Here is a 14,025-nt window from a genome sequence, read left to right on the forward strand (position 1 = left end):
AATTTTTAGATATTTGCAAGGTACATCTGAATATGGTTTATGGTACCCTAAGGATGATGACTTTACTTTATGTGCATATACAGATGCAAATTGGGCAAGTGATGTTGATGAATGGAAAAGTACTTTTGGTGTAGCTTTCTTTCTTGGGAAGAAGCTGGTTTCATGGACCAATAAGAAACAATCATGTACTTCTTTATCTACTACTGAAGCTGAGTATGTTGTTGCTGCTACTAATTGTACACAATTTCAATGGATGAAGCAAATGTTCAAGGACTTTAAAGTGCATTGCATTAGATGGGTAGTTATTCATTCTGATAACTCTACTACTATAGACATATTAAAGAATCTGATATTTCACTCTTAGACAAAGCACACATCTATCAAGTGTAACTTTTTGAAGGAGAAGGTGGAAGAAAATGAGGTTAGATTGGTTTATGTGAACACTAAAGAGAAGATTGTAGATATTTTCACTAAACCTTTGCCTAAAGAATCATTTTAGTACCTTAGAGACAGATTAGAGGTTTCTTCCCCTCTAAAAGAGAACTGATTGATGCTATTTGGCATCGTTCTAGTATGCATTATCAGAGATGTTATTCATTCTAGCTTGATGTGGGGATGCTATTGCTCAAGGGGAGTAGTTAGCCTTGTGATTCAGTGGTTTATGTTTTTGTTTTGATATTTATGTCAGATTTATGCTATTGATACCAAAGGGGGAGAGATATCCATATAAAAAACTTAAGGGATATATACATCAGGGGGAGTATGTTTTAGATTTCACTGCTATATTCTTGGATGGGAGATTTGTTTGCCTTTTGTTGGCAATTGGATATTTTTCACATCTAGTGTTGCCATCAATGCCAAAGGGAGAGATTGTTGGCCATTTGGAGGAATTTATTATGTGTTGCATTGATGTTTTTTCATTGATGTCAACACTAGTTGTTTTGGATGTTTACCAGTATCCTTATGGTCCTAGTAGGTTGTTTGGTTTCTGGTTGGATTAGATCATGATGATCTGGTATGCTCCAGTATGTTTGGGTTATGGAATTGGCTTATTCATGCTACTTAGATTCACGTTCAGTCAGTTGGTTTTGATCCAGTGATCGAATGCTACCTTATATGCTAGTAAGCTTGGTTTGTTGTTCTGACGAGGGTTTCACCGATAGAGAATTGTTGAAGATCTTTGATGATATGGATAAGTGGTGTTGGTGTGGCTTCTAGTGGAGATTCAAGATGCTGATGGTGATCATGTTTGAGACTTGGTTGATTGGGATAATTTCTTTAGCATGTGTGGACCTAAATTGGGTCCCAGTTTATCTAGGTTATGGACCCAACTTAAAGTAATGTGTGAATCTGTTTCTAGTATGTCTTATGGGTTGGCTATTATTTGTGTGGTCTGAGACCGACATGTTTTGTAATAATGTAATTATTTTATTGTTTGGTGGCTGACCTTATTGTTTGTTGTTGAAGGTTTGTATATATATGATGTAAGATCTCATCAACATGCAATATATGTGAGGATGAAAAGGATATGTGAGGAGCGCATAATGTAATAATCATTCATGCAGAGTATTTGGTCAATCATTGGTGATTGAGTTGGGTTTGTTTAAGATGATTTAGTCCTCCAATTTTGAGCTTACCCAGAACTGTATTCAGGCATAGGAGATACTATCATTGTAGTTCATTCCTTCTTTCGGATTTTAGTCTAGATTTTTGTGTAGTCAGTGAGACTCCTTTTGTGATGAGCAGTGTTCTCTAGGCTATTGGCCTTCTTGCAAGTGTAGGCCCCTCATTTGTAATCACATACTTATTACAGAAGTATTATCTAAATGTGGGTAGGCTTCTCACCGTGGGTTTTCCATTTATAGGGTTTTCTATGTACAAATCTTGGTGTCATGTGGATGGTATTTATTGTTTGATTTTTGCTTATGCTTAATTGGTTTATCTGTTATTTCGATAATTGGTTTATGTATTCCGGTATTGATCTTTTGGGTTTCGGTATTAAAGTTTTAATTGCTTAAGGTTCCAATAATCTGGTGACAACTGATTAAAGATAAAATGGGTTTTACAAGATCCGAAACCCAAATCGAATAGAAAATAATCAAAATAGTATCAAACTAGAAAAGTACCAATAGCCTAATAGTGACAAAAATAGGGGAAGTGCCCCACAAAGCCCAACAAAATACAACATAAAAATGTGAGAAAAACAACCAAAAAGATAACCAAGAGCTTACATAAGCTCAAAACATTTCTCAATTATATTATTGTTTATGTCTTCAAGATCCCCCATGATGGTTCTCATAGTGCCTTTATCCTAGAGCTCCTTCTCCTAGTCTTAGTGGATGGTCCAAAAGACACCTACACTTCTGCTCCCTATGGATTTATATCTAGATTTTTCTTTTTAGACTTGGAAATTGATGGCAAAATACTACTGAGTGGATGGGGTCTGTGAATTGTAATTTTCTCATTCATTTTTTGGAGGTCTTCAACACTTTTGTTCATAGCCTCTTTACTAATCTCCACCAAACTGCCAATATTACCCTTTAGTTCATCCATACCCTTCTCTAAATTGGTTATTATGGCTTCATTCTTTGTTTACTTTACCTTCACATCTTCCATTAAAAACTAGGACATTTTCAGGAGCTTATTAATTTTATTAAGCATCGGGTTCTCAGTAAAAGTCTTGATAATATCTTTTATACCCTATTTGATGAAGATAATTACACTAACAACCCAACAAAAGTATTTTTCCTAATAGGTGATCTAATTAGCTAGAAGCATATCAATATCCACTTCAACACTTTTTCTATCTCTGGGGTCCACCGGATCCACTTTGAGAGGAATATCCGATTTGCTCTCGTCTTCCCATTTGCCTTTCATCTCCAATGCTTTCCCCACCTTTTTCTTTTTAGAGCTATTATGGCCCATCTCCTAGGGTTTGGAAAAAGAGGTTTTGTAATTTTAATTTTTGTTTATTGTAATAATGATTATATTATAATATATATTACATAAATATCAAAGTTTTCTTTAATAAATATAATTATTATTTGAAACAATGATATTAATAATTACTATTTATAGTAGTTGAATTAATTAAATAAATAAATTATATATTATTTTTTTATTTTAAATTTTGGTTTGATTTGTGATTTTTATTATAAAACTTAAAATTTAGTGTTAACATTCCCTAAGTCTATATGACTTGCCTATCAAATTCTACTAACTTTAAATTTAGGTGAATGAATAATGATGATTAGTTGTGAGATATTATGTAAGGAGCATTAATGGATAATATTGCTTCCAAGAGACAAAGTGTTCAAGGTCATAGCATTGAGAGATATGACACTAGTGTGTGCAACAATATAGTACCAAATATAGAGACAAAAAATGATCGATCGTGTCATTGTTGAATCTCATCTAAGTGATTAACTTTAGATTTAATTTCTATAAAACCCTTTTGACAAACTTTGTGACCTTCATTGTTTGTAGGCCTTTCTATAATTTCTCCTTTCCACCAACAATGTTACAATGTGTGGGATGCTTAGGAAGGTACATGGATATACATGCATAATTATGAAATAATGAAGAACTAATATTTTGACTGAGGGTATTTGACATCATTGATATCATTATAAATTTACAACTGAAAATAAAAATATAATTGTGATAAACTTGGACACATCAAGACACACATCTAGATAATATATTTTAAAGTTTATCCATACTAATTAAACTTTTTGTATTGAGAAGTGTATAGTATAACGATCTTCAAGTATTGTTTATGTTTTCATATCTTTTACATCACAAGTAGGTAGACAATGGATTTTATCATTTCTTACCCTCTCAATGCAATAAACTTACAATAATAGTGTAAATTGGAAATAGTATGACTATAAAAAGTAAACATATACTAACCTAAAATGATAACTCTAATTGATTCAACTATTATATAATGATACAACTATTATATAATGATATAATTTAATTTGAATCTCAACTTTTTAAAAATATAAATACATCTCAATTTCTTAGGATAATTTTTCAAAATTATATAAACTAATAATATTCTTGTAATCAACCCTCAATCATATATTATATCCACAACCATGTAGTAAACATAATATTTTCCCCTTTCTAACCTAATATATTTTAGAATAACCCAAAATCTAAAATGGTAAGCTTGAACTCAAACAACATATTCCAAACACTAAAATTGTGCTTAGGTCCATAGAATGCTTATATGCAAGCCATGACATTGACATGTTTTTGAAAGGAAAACTATGAATACTCTACCAAAAGATTTAGAGGTTTTGTTTCAGTCATGTTTAGATCCCTATAAGTGGATGCATATTTGTTTGAAACTATCACTTCTCCATTCATATATTAATTGCATGAACAACATAATTTTTTAAATGGTATATTAGTTGATTTCATTAACTACACAATTGTATACCAAAAACATAGACCAAATTTTTTTTCTAATGAACCATCCAAAACTCTTTGGCATACCCATTGCATTCTAAGGTGTGACTGCTAGTTATGTTCATGGATGCATATAGTAAATAATATAGATGTAAAGAAAAATTAAATAACTTTTAAGTAATTCAAATTTTATGTTTTTATATATCATAATTATAATACTTTAAAAGTAAAATGAAATAACTCTTGAAACAATTTTGGTGTATTTAAAATATCTAAACTAGTTAAATAAAACATCCATAATATATTGATATCAGGATAAAGCTATATCATACATTATTTAAATTGATTGGAAGAATTTGATTCTCTAATATCTTGTATCTTTGGATTCAATAAACACTAAATTGACTAAAAAAAATCATGACATTTTGAATGTACAAATGTAAATGAATTGAAATGAAAATGAATGACATTAAAATTTTGAACATAAAACTTTCGGACAGCTGACATGATATGACTGCTTTACATTTAATTTAGTTAAAAATATATAATATCTTTAAAATTTATAACATAAATTGCGATATATTTTTCTATGTTGTGACCATGATATTTCAAAAATTTCCACCAGGGTGGTTATATTGATCTAAACGACCAATGTTTTTTTCTCCTCCACAACATCCCTGACATGCGGGCCATTCGTTAATATAGACGACACAACGTGCTCATTAAGAAACACAGATCAGGGAATACACAACAACGATCACATTACTCTAAACGAAAAGACATTTTGTAGATATGATCAGCACTCCATGGCACAGGTACCCAACAAGAAAACAAAAACAGATTTTTATCTTTCTGCAGAATTGAAGGGCTAGCTTACAGTCATCAGGAAATAAGAGCCGTGTTCATCAAGCTCTATATTTCGAATATTACAACGATGGGCGATATATTAACATTATTCTGTAGTCTAACACAATGTTTAGGCGGTGGCAGAAACGTGTGGGCCGCCCCATTTGGACTTGTGAACATGCTCTGTGAAATTAGAACTATAGCCCACATGTTAATATCAATCGTTTTCCATGGCGACTTGTGAAAATATGAACTATCATCCTACTCTAATTTTCTTCCTCCAAAATGGGTCTTCAATCTATTCTCTAATTTTGAATGTGACTATTGTCACTGAGGATTGCACCCATGATGCTTTGTTCGAAAACAAGCAATCTTGTGAAACATGGAAACACCTTCGAGCCTGTGGGTTGCTCAAAGTGAAGGTGAATCTCTGGAGATCAGGTCGGCTTCCTGTTTGGTGAATCTCTTGTAAATAGTTGATAAGAAAAGGGATAGAAAAGGATAGAAGGCTTGTATATAATAAAAATCTATTCTAATGAAGGTGATGCACCAAATATCTTATCTGAGATCTACAACCAACTTAACTCACAAAATTTTTCCAGCAAATAACTCTGAATCTCACAACTCAATTGAACATGTAGATGCATAAATATTTTCTAGAAAGGTATGAATTGAGTGTGTGTGTGAAGGAAAACAACAGGTTTTCACAACTTCAAGAAATTAAAATCAACTAACACAAATTAGAACCTGCAACTAAGATGTATTTTCTTGCACCACAAATTGATTGAATGAGACAAATTAGAGGATAAAAATCATAGGAAATCATCAAATCATTCATTCAACACTAGACAAGAAATACCAAGAAAGTGATCTACTGCTATATTACTTAAAATAAAGGAGTCTAATGTTACAAAACTTAAATACTATTGAGCTACAATGCTTTTTGCAAAAATGTGTATGCAAAAAAGAAAGAACCAGAGGGAAAAAATAAGGAGAGAAGGAATATATAGAAATCATGATGAATCCCCTTCAAAAAACCTAAAAACACAGCATGAGAAAAGCCCTGGGAGAATCTGCCCCAAAAATGGCATAAAAACTCATGGATAATCTATAAAATAATAATCTTTACTACTCAAAAGGACTGCCATTGATCCTCTTGTAAGAAAATCTTCATAACTCAATCTGAAAAATAGTTATCCCCATGTGAAAGTTGCATAATGAACTGAATTGTGACTATATTTAAAAGAAATCCCACTGAGAAAATCTTATGCATCCCTTGGCATCTTCTCTCCGTGTTGAAACTTCTGTTAAAAAATGATTATGGAAAAGATCTTCCTATTTCGTGAGCTTTCCAATGGTATGTAACACTTGCATAATCAAATAATCAATTGCATTAATCTTTCATGTAGAAATCATCCCCTTGCTTGGCAGGATTTTCGCTGTTCAAACAACCAGTTCCGAGTCTATCGTGTAACTTTTTATTTACCATCCATTGGATCACCTACATGAACCATGACAGCTTGCATTTAACTTTTTCATTTAATTCTTAGTGGGCCCCACCGTTTGTTGCCAAGTCGCTATGATTATCCATCGAGCATTTTTATCTTGCGATATAGCGATGGCCATTGATCTGTTAGGAACCATCTTGCCTTTTAGTCTACTTGTTTTCTTTTATCTTCCTGGGCCCACGGGAATGAGCGATGCTAATGGACTTTGAACTATTGAACCATTTAAAAACGGTGATGCACTTTGAAGTTTGAACCATTCAACCATTTTGAAACGGTGAACTACTTTGAAGTTCATTTGAAGGTTGACTTAGAGATCTACTTATCTGTAGAATTTTTTGCCATGTGTCAGCCTTTGATTTTCTCGTAGGTCCATTTTGTCTTCCATGTGGACCGCCATCTGGATTGAACCCACCTTGTCGCCAAGTCACATCGATAACTGGGCGAGCAACTTTTCCTAGTGGCTTAGCGACCACCGTTGAATCTATGCGATCACTGATGGATGTGATCAATCCATTCGATCTTTAACCTTGACCTACCTTGGTTCTTTATTCTCTCCTAGCCCATCTGGATGACCACCAAGATGACCATGTCATCAGTCGCCAAGTCATAGGGAATAACTATCAAGCACCTTCATCATGTGGTATAGCGACGGCTGTTGATCTGCCCTCAAACTGCTCGATCTTTAATCTCTTAGCCGCTCACCTTTCCTTTGCCTTTTCCACATGTGCTTAGTCGCTAACTCGCTATGATAACTGGCGAGTTTCTTTATATAGTGGTATAGTGATGGCCCTTAGATCCTTCAGATTACCATTGATCTTTCCTAAACTTGCTCGACCTTTAACCTCGGTTGATATTCTCTCTTGTGACGTGTGTCAACATGTGTCACCCCCTGATTGGTTTCAAAGATCTACCTAGGCACCACATGTCTATCGCGTCATCAGTCACCATGCATCGTGCTCTATTGGATCTCTTCTTTTGGCCAAACTACTCTCTTGGAAAACCATTTACCAGTCTCATCGAACCTAAGGTTTCATCAATATTATGATGTCGATGAAATTGAGCCTTTGATGAAAGTCTTTCAGGACTCATCGCGGCCAAGATCTGCTCAATGTCAATGGAAATAAGCTTTTGATGAAAGCTTTTCAAGACTCATCACAACCAAGATCTGCTCGATGTCGCCCATCTGTGCCATGTCATGAACCACTGGACTGCCACCTGTCCTTGGTCTTATACTCTCTGTTCTGCCACATCACCAGTCGCCAAATTGCAGTGATAATTCAGTGTGCATCTTTTCATTATGACATAGTGACGACCGTTAGATCTCTACAATCACCATTGATCTTGGGGAACATTCTAAGAACTTGCTTGATATTTAGTCTCTTCCTGCTAGCTGGTCACAAAATTAGGACATGTTGAGATGCTCACGCACGGGGTCCCCCAGGCCACGAGTTTCTTCTTGCCAAAAGCTTTCAATCTTTTGACGCTTGGTATGTGTGAGGATTTACATTTAAATGTTGAAGAATTCCTTCCCACTACCAATGTGGGATAAGTTCTTTTCACGACCCCTGCTATTATATGTGACTTGCATGTGAGTGTTTGTCACGAAAATCTTTGTACTCTTCTTTGCTACTACTTGATTAGGCATCAATGAGATTTTGGCATTCTGAAATCAGCATGCTGAGCTCAACCTCTTCGAGAGCCCATTTTAACCCACATGTTGTCTTACTTTCCTGTATCTGCACATGAAGCAAACAAGTTAGAAAAAATAGTGCATTTCTTCTTGGTTCACGATTTGACCTTCTCAAAATGAATGCAAGGCTTCATTAGGGAACCAAATTTGGCATGTGCAAAATTTGGGTAACATTTGTGGTGACCTCTCAGGGGTGTTTTCTTGCTAAACAATAGAATCCAGTAGCCTATCATATCCATTGGGCATTGAGTCAACTCTGCCTTCCTAAAAAATCTGGAACTGCAACTCAGCACTCGAAAAATGAAACTGCAAAGGCTCTGCATAGAGCTGAGCTTGCACATTGTACAATCTGCACTTCTTGAAAAACCAAAACTAAAAACTAAACTCAAACTTAAAAAACTACTCTATCCTACTCTAACTAAGTGTGAAACTTGGCTATACAAAACCATTCACTAGTTTTGAGAAATAACATCCTTTTCTTCCCAGCTTAGGATGTTTCAAACTCTTATGAACAACTGACAAGAAATGATGAATGCAGAGGTTCTTCACATAATGTTGTAAGACTATTGTAGGCATGAAAATAAGGTGGCCTACCTCTTTTGTTTGCTCATATATACTTCTATCTATGAAGTTATAGGTAAGATGATAACCTTTTACTGAAGCTTCATTTTTAGGCATAAGCTCATCTTGTATTGTCTTTTTGGCCTCCAATCTGGAAAGATATCTTATAGGACAACCCCTTGTATGAACAAAGCTTGGGCTCCCCTTGCTAGTTTCTTCTTAGTTAACTATGTTTTGAACAATAACTGTTTCCTCCACCTAAGTATGCTGATCAAAATTTTTTCTTTCCAAAGGTATCAAGTGATCAACAAGATTAGAACAAAAATCTTCAATGATGTTTGAGAAAATACTCACTTCTTGGTCAATTTCACTATGTTGAGCATTGTTTGCTGTAATTTGCTGATTGTTTTCAGCACTCATATCTTGAAAATTTGTGTCTTGCTGATTTTCTTGCTCTACCTGAACCAAATTTGCATACAAATCAACCTCCTGAACTTGCTCAACAATGCTACTTTTTGTTTCCTCTAAATCATCCCAAAAAGAGTCCTCTTCATTATTGTTTTCAATCTGTCGAGGAAGAGGATTGTCTACTACCTTGTTGCAGCTCTCTCGTGTGATCAAAACAATAATTTTTTGACCCTCTTCTTATTGTGGTGAATTTGGTATGGCTGCAATCTGAAGTTCATTTTCCTCATCTTCCACAAAAAGTGGCAGCTCATCAAACAAATTAGTTAGAACTTGACAGTTATCAACCTTTTCTTGATTTTGAACCTGTAGTTCTTCATTTATAACCTCTTCTTTTTACTGTAATAGATCTAACCTATCATCTTGAATATCATAAGCATGCATCTTAATAGGTGAGAGCTCTGATTTATTTTCACTAAGTACCTCTTTTTCTTGATCTTTAACTTGAATATCTTGAGGAACCAAGATATCAATGGGTTCTTCAGGAATGAATTGTTGAGGCTCTTGAACTAAAAGAGGTTGTCTAAAATTTGGGAATGCAAATATGTGAGGCTCTTCTTTAATAGGTTGATTCATGATGGGATCTTCTTGAATGATTTTTTATAGGGATGCACTTGTTCAATAATAGGTTCTTGAAATGATTGAGGACTCCTAAAATGAGGAATTTGAAAATTAGGAGATTTAGAAGACTCGCTATGTTTGAAACTTGGTATTTTAATCTTGGAAGTATTTTGATTGGTAGATAATAACCACATCTGCATCTCCTTTGTAGCGATCTGTTGTTGAAGCTCTTCTTCAAACCATCTTTTTTGCATTTCATATTGAACATTATCTGCATGTGTTATCTTTTCTTTGGTAGGAGAAGGTACTATTAATGGAGGTGCTTGGCTGAAACCAGGCATTGGAAGAATTTGATCTTTCTGAAATTGAACTGATAAAGCCTTCATTTGCTCATTTTTTGTTGCCATCACCTTTGCAAGCTGCTCTTCATGCTACCTTTTTTGGTCCTCCATCTGTTGCTCACAAAGATAAATTTGATAAACCAATTCATCCTCTTTGATATTATCATCTTGCTTCTTTAATGTGTCTTACCTATCATAACAACACTCTTGAGATTCAACATGATCAATCAAATAAACTTGTGAAGTTTCTTCACAAGTCTACTCTTGAGAAATTGTAGGCTGAATTTTCTCATATGTGGGCTCATTAAGCATGAAACACATGGTGTTAAATGAATGGATTTCCTTACCAGAGAAAGGGTTTTGAAAACTACCAGCTGGGCCTTCTTCTTGTTTAAGCATAAAATCTTGCAATGAAAGAGGAGGTATTGATTGTACCTCTAAGTTGGTGTGCTTCTCATCATATTGCCTTTTTTGGACTGCCAACTAATTTTCAAACTTCTTACCTTGTTCCTTCAATTTCTACTCATTAAATTGAGCTTGCATATCTAACTCTTCTTGCTCATGAAGATAAGCTTGATGAGCCCACTCATCTTAATGCTTATCTAAATTCTTGTTAGTCCATTGATATGCACATCATAGCCTTGCAATATACTATTGATGGATTGTAGGTCTTTAAAATATTTTTTCACCATATCTTTGATCTATCTAAGCTCTAAAGCATATTGATTTACATCAATAAAACCACCCTGAGGCTAATTATAGGCTAGGTTAGGTTGCCATGCAAACTGAGTTGTGGTGGGTGGTAAGAAGGATAAACTTGTTGGTTATTAGCTGCAATATGGCTATATGGGTCAAAACCAATAGTATGGCTATTTGCGTATTGCTGATAAGAAACATTTTGGATAAAATTCTCATAATACGGAGGTGGGTAGTTATACCGTCCCTAGAAATTAGACATCTTTATTCATATAAAGAGCTGGAAACTAAAAATTTAGAATTGTTTTGAATGAGCACTTAGACTACTAAAACTAGTAGATTTATAACTCGAAGTTGCCAGGTGTGGGTAAATCTTGCCTCCAAAGACTGAATTTTCTAATTTTCACACCAAAAATCAGAAGTGTGTGGAAAAGCTTTGGATTATAACAATCCAAAGACGTCCCACTGAGTGTGCCAAAAACTGTTGTCACTAAGGATTGCACCCAAGATGCCATGTTCAAAAACAAGCAATCCTGTGAAACATGGAAACACCTTCGAGCTTGTGGGTTGCACAAAGTGAAGGTGAATCTCCCGAGATCAGGTCGACTTCCTATTTGGTGAATCTTGTAAATAACTGATAAGAAAAGGGATATAAAGGGATATAGTGCATGTATGTAATAAAAATCTATTCTAATGAAGGTGATGCACCAAATATCTTATCTGAGATCTACAACCTGCTTAACTCACAAAAATCTTCCAGCAAATAACTCTGAATATCACAACTCAATTGAAAATGTAGATGCATAAATATTTTCCATAAAGGTATGAATTTAGTGCGTGTGTGAAGGAAAACAATAGGTTTTCACAACTTCAAGCAATTAAAATCAACTAACACAAACTAGAACCTGCAATTAAGATGTATTTTCTTGCACCACAAATAGACCGAATGAGACAAATTAGAGGATAAAAATCACAAGAAATCATCAAATCATTCAGTCAACACTAGACAAGAAATACCAAGAAAGTGATCTACTGCAATATTACTAAAAATAAAGGAGTCTGTTGTTACAAAACTCAAATACTGCTGAGCTACAATTTTTTCTACAAAAATGTGTATGCAAAAAAGAAAGAACCAGAGGGAAAAAAGAAGGAGAGAAGGAATATATAGAAATCATGATGAATCCCCTTCTAAAACCCTAAAAACACTACATGAGAAAAGCCCTAGGCGAATCTGCCCCAAAAAATGGCATAAAATTCATCCATAATCTGTAAAATAATAATCTTTACTACTCAAAAGGACTACCACTAATCCTCCTGTAAGAAAATCTGCATATCTAAATGCAAAAATAGTTATCCCCATGTGAAAGTTGCATGATGAACTGAACTATGACTATATTTAAAAGAAATCTCACTGAGAAAATCTTATGCATCCCTTGGAAACTGCCCTCCATCTTGAAACTTATGCTAAAAAATGATAGTGGAAAAGATCTTCCTATTTAACGAGATTTCCAATGGTATATAACACTTGCCTAATCAGATAATCAATTGCATTAATCTTTCATGTAGAAATCATCCCCTTGCTTGGCGGGCTTTTCACTGTTCGAACAGCCAGTTTTCAGTCTACTATGCAATTTTTTATTTGCCAGCCATTGGATCGCCTGCATGAAACATGGAAGCTTGCATTTAAATTTTTCATTTACTTCTAAGTGGGCCCCACCATTTGTCCCCAAGTTCCTATGATTATCCATCGAGCATTTTTATCTTGCAGTATAGCAACGACCATTGATCTGTCAGGAACCTGCTTTCCTTTTAGTCTTCTTGTTTGCTTTTATCTTCCTAGGCCCATGGGAACAAGTGATGCTAATGGACTTTGAACTATTGAACCATTAAGAAACGGTGATCCACTTTGAAGTTTGAACCATTGAACCATTTTGAACCATTGAACCATTTTGAAATGGCGAACCACTTTGAAGTTCAAGTTCAAGGTTGACTTAGACATCTGCTCATCTATAGAATTTTTTGCCACGTGTTAGCCTCTGATTTTATCACGGGTCCACTTTGTCTTCCATCTAGACCACCATTTGGAATGGACCCACCTTGTCACCAAGTCACATCGATAACTGGGTGAGCAAATTTTCCTTGCAGCATAGCGACAACTATCAAATTTGTCTGATCACCATTGGATGTGATCAATCTATTCGATCTTTAACCTCGACCTACCTTGGTTCTTCATTCACTCTTAGCCCATCTAGATGGCCATGTCACCAGTTGCCAAGTCGTAGGGAATAACTATCGAGCAGCTTCATGATGCAGTATAGCGATGGTCGTTGATCTTCCTTCAAACTGCTCAATCTTTAATCTCTTAGCTGCTCACCTTTCCTTTGCCTTTTCCGCATGTTCTTAGTCACCAAGTTGCTATGATAATTGGTGAGCTTCTTTCTTTAGCGGTATAGCGATGGCCCTTAGATCCTTCAGATTACCATTGATCTTTCCTGAACTTGCTTGATCTTTAACCCTGATTGATCTTCTCTCTTGTGATGCATGTCAACATGTGTCACCCCCTGATTGGTTCCAGAGATCTGCCTAGGCACCATGTGTCTGCCACGTCATCAGTCGCCATGCATCTTGCTCTGTCGAATCTCTTATTTTGGCCAAACTACTCTCTTGGCAAACCATTTACTAGTCTCATCAAACCTAAGGTTTCATTGATATTATGATGTCAATGAAACTGAGCCTTTGGTGAAACTCTTTCAGGACTCATCGTGGCCAAGATCTGCTCCATGTCAATGGAAATGATCTTGTGATGAAACCTTTTTGGGACTCATTGCTGCCAAGATCTACACGATGTTGCCTATTTGTGTCATGTCACCAGCCACTAGACCGCCACCTATCCTTGGTCTTATACTCTTTGTTTTGCCACATCATCAATCACCAAGTC

Source organism: Cryptomeria japonica, chromosome 3 (genome assembly GCF_030272615.1).
Source record: "Cryptomeria japonica chromosome 3, Sugi_1.0, whole genome shotgun sequence".
NCBI lineage: Eukaryota > Viridiplantae > Streptophyta > Pinopsida > Cupressales > Cupressaceae > Cryptomeria > Cryptomeria japonica.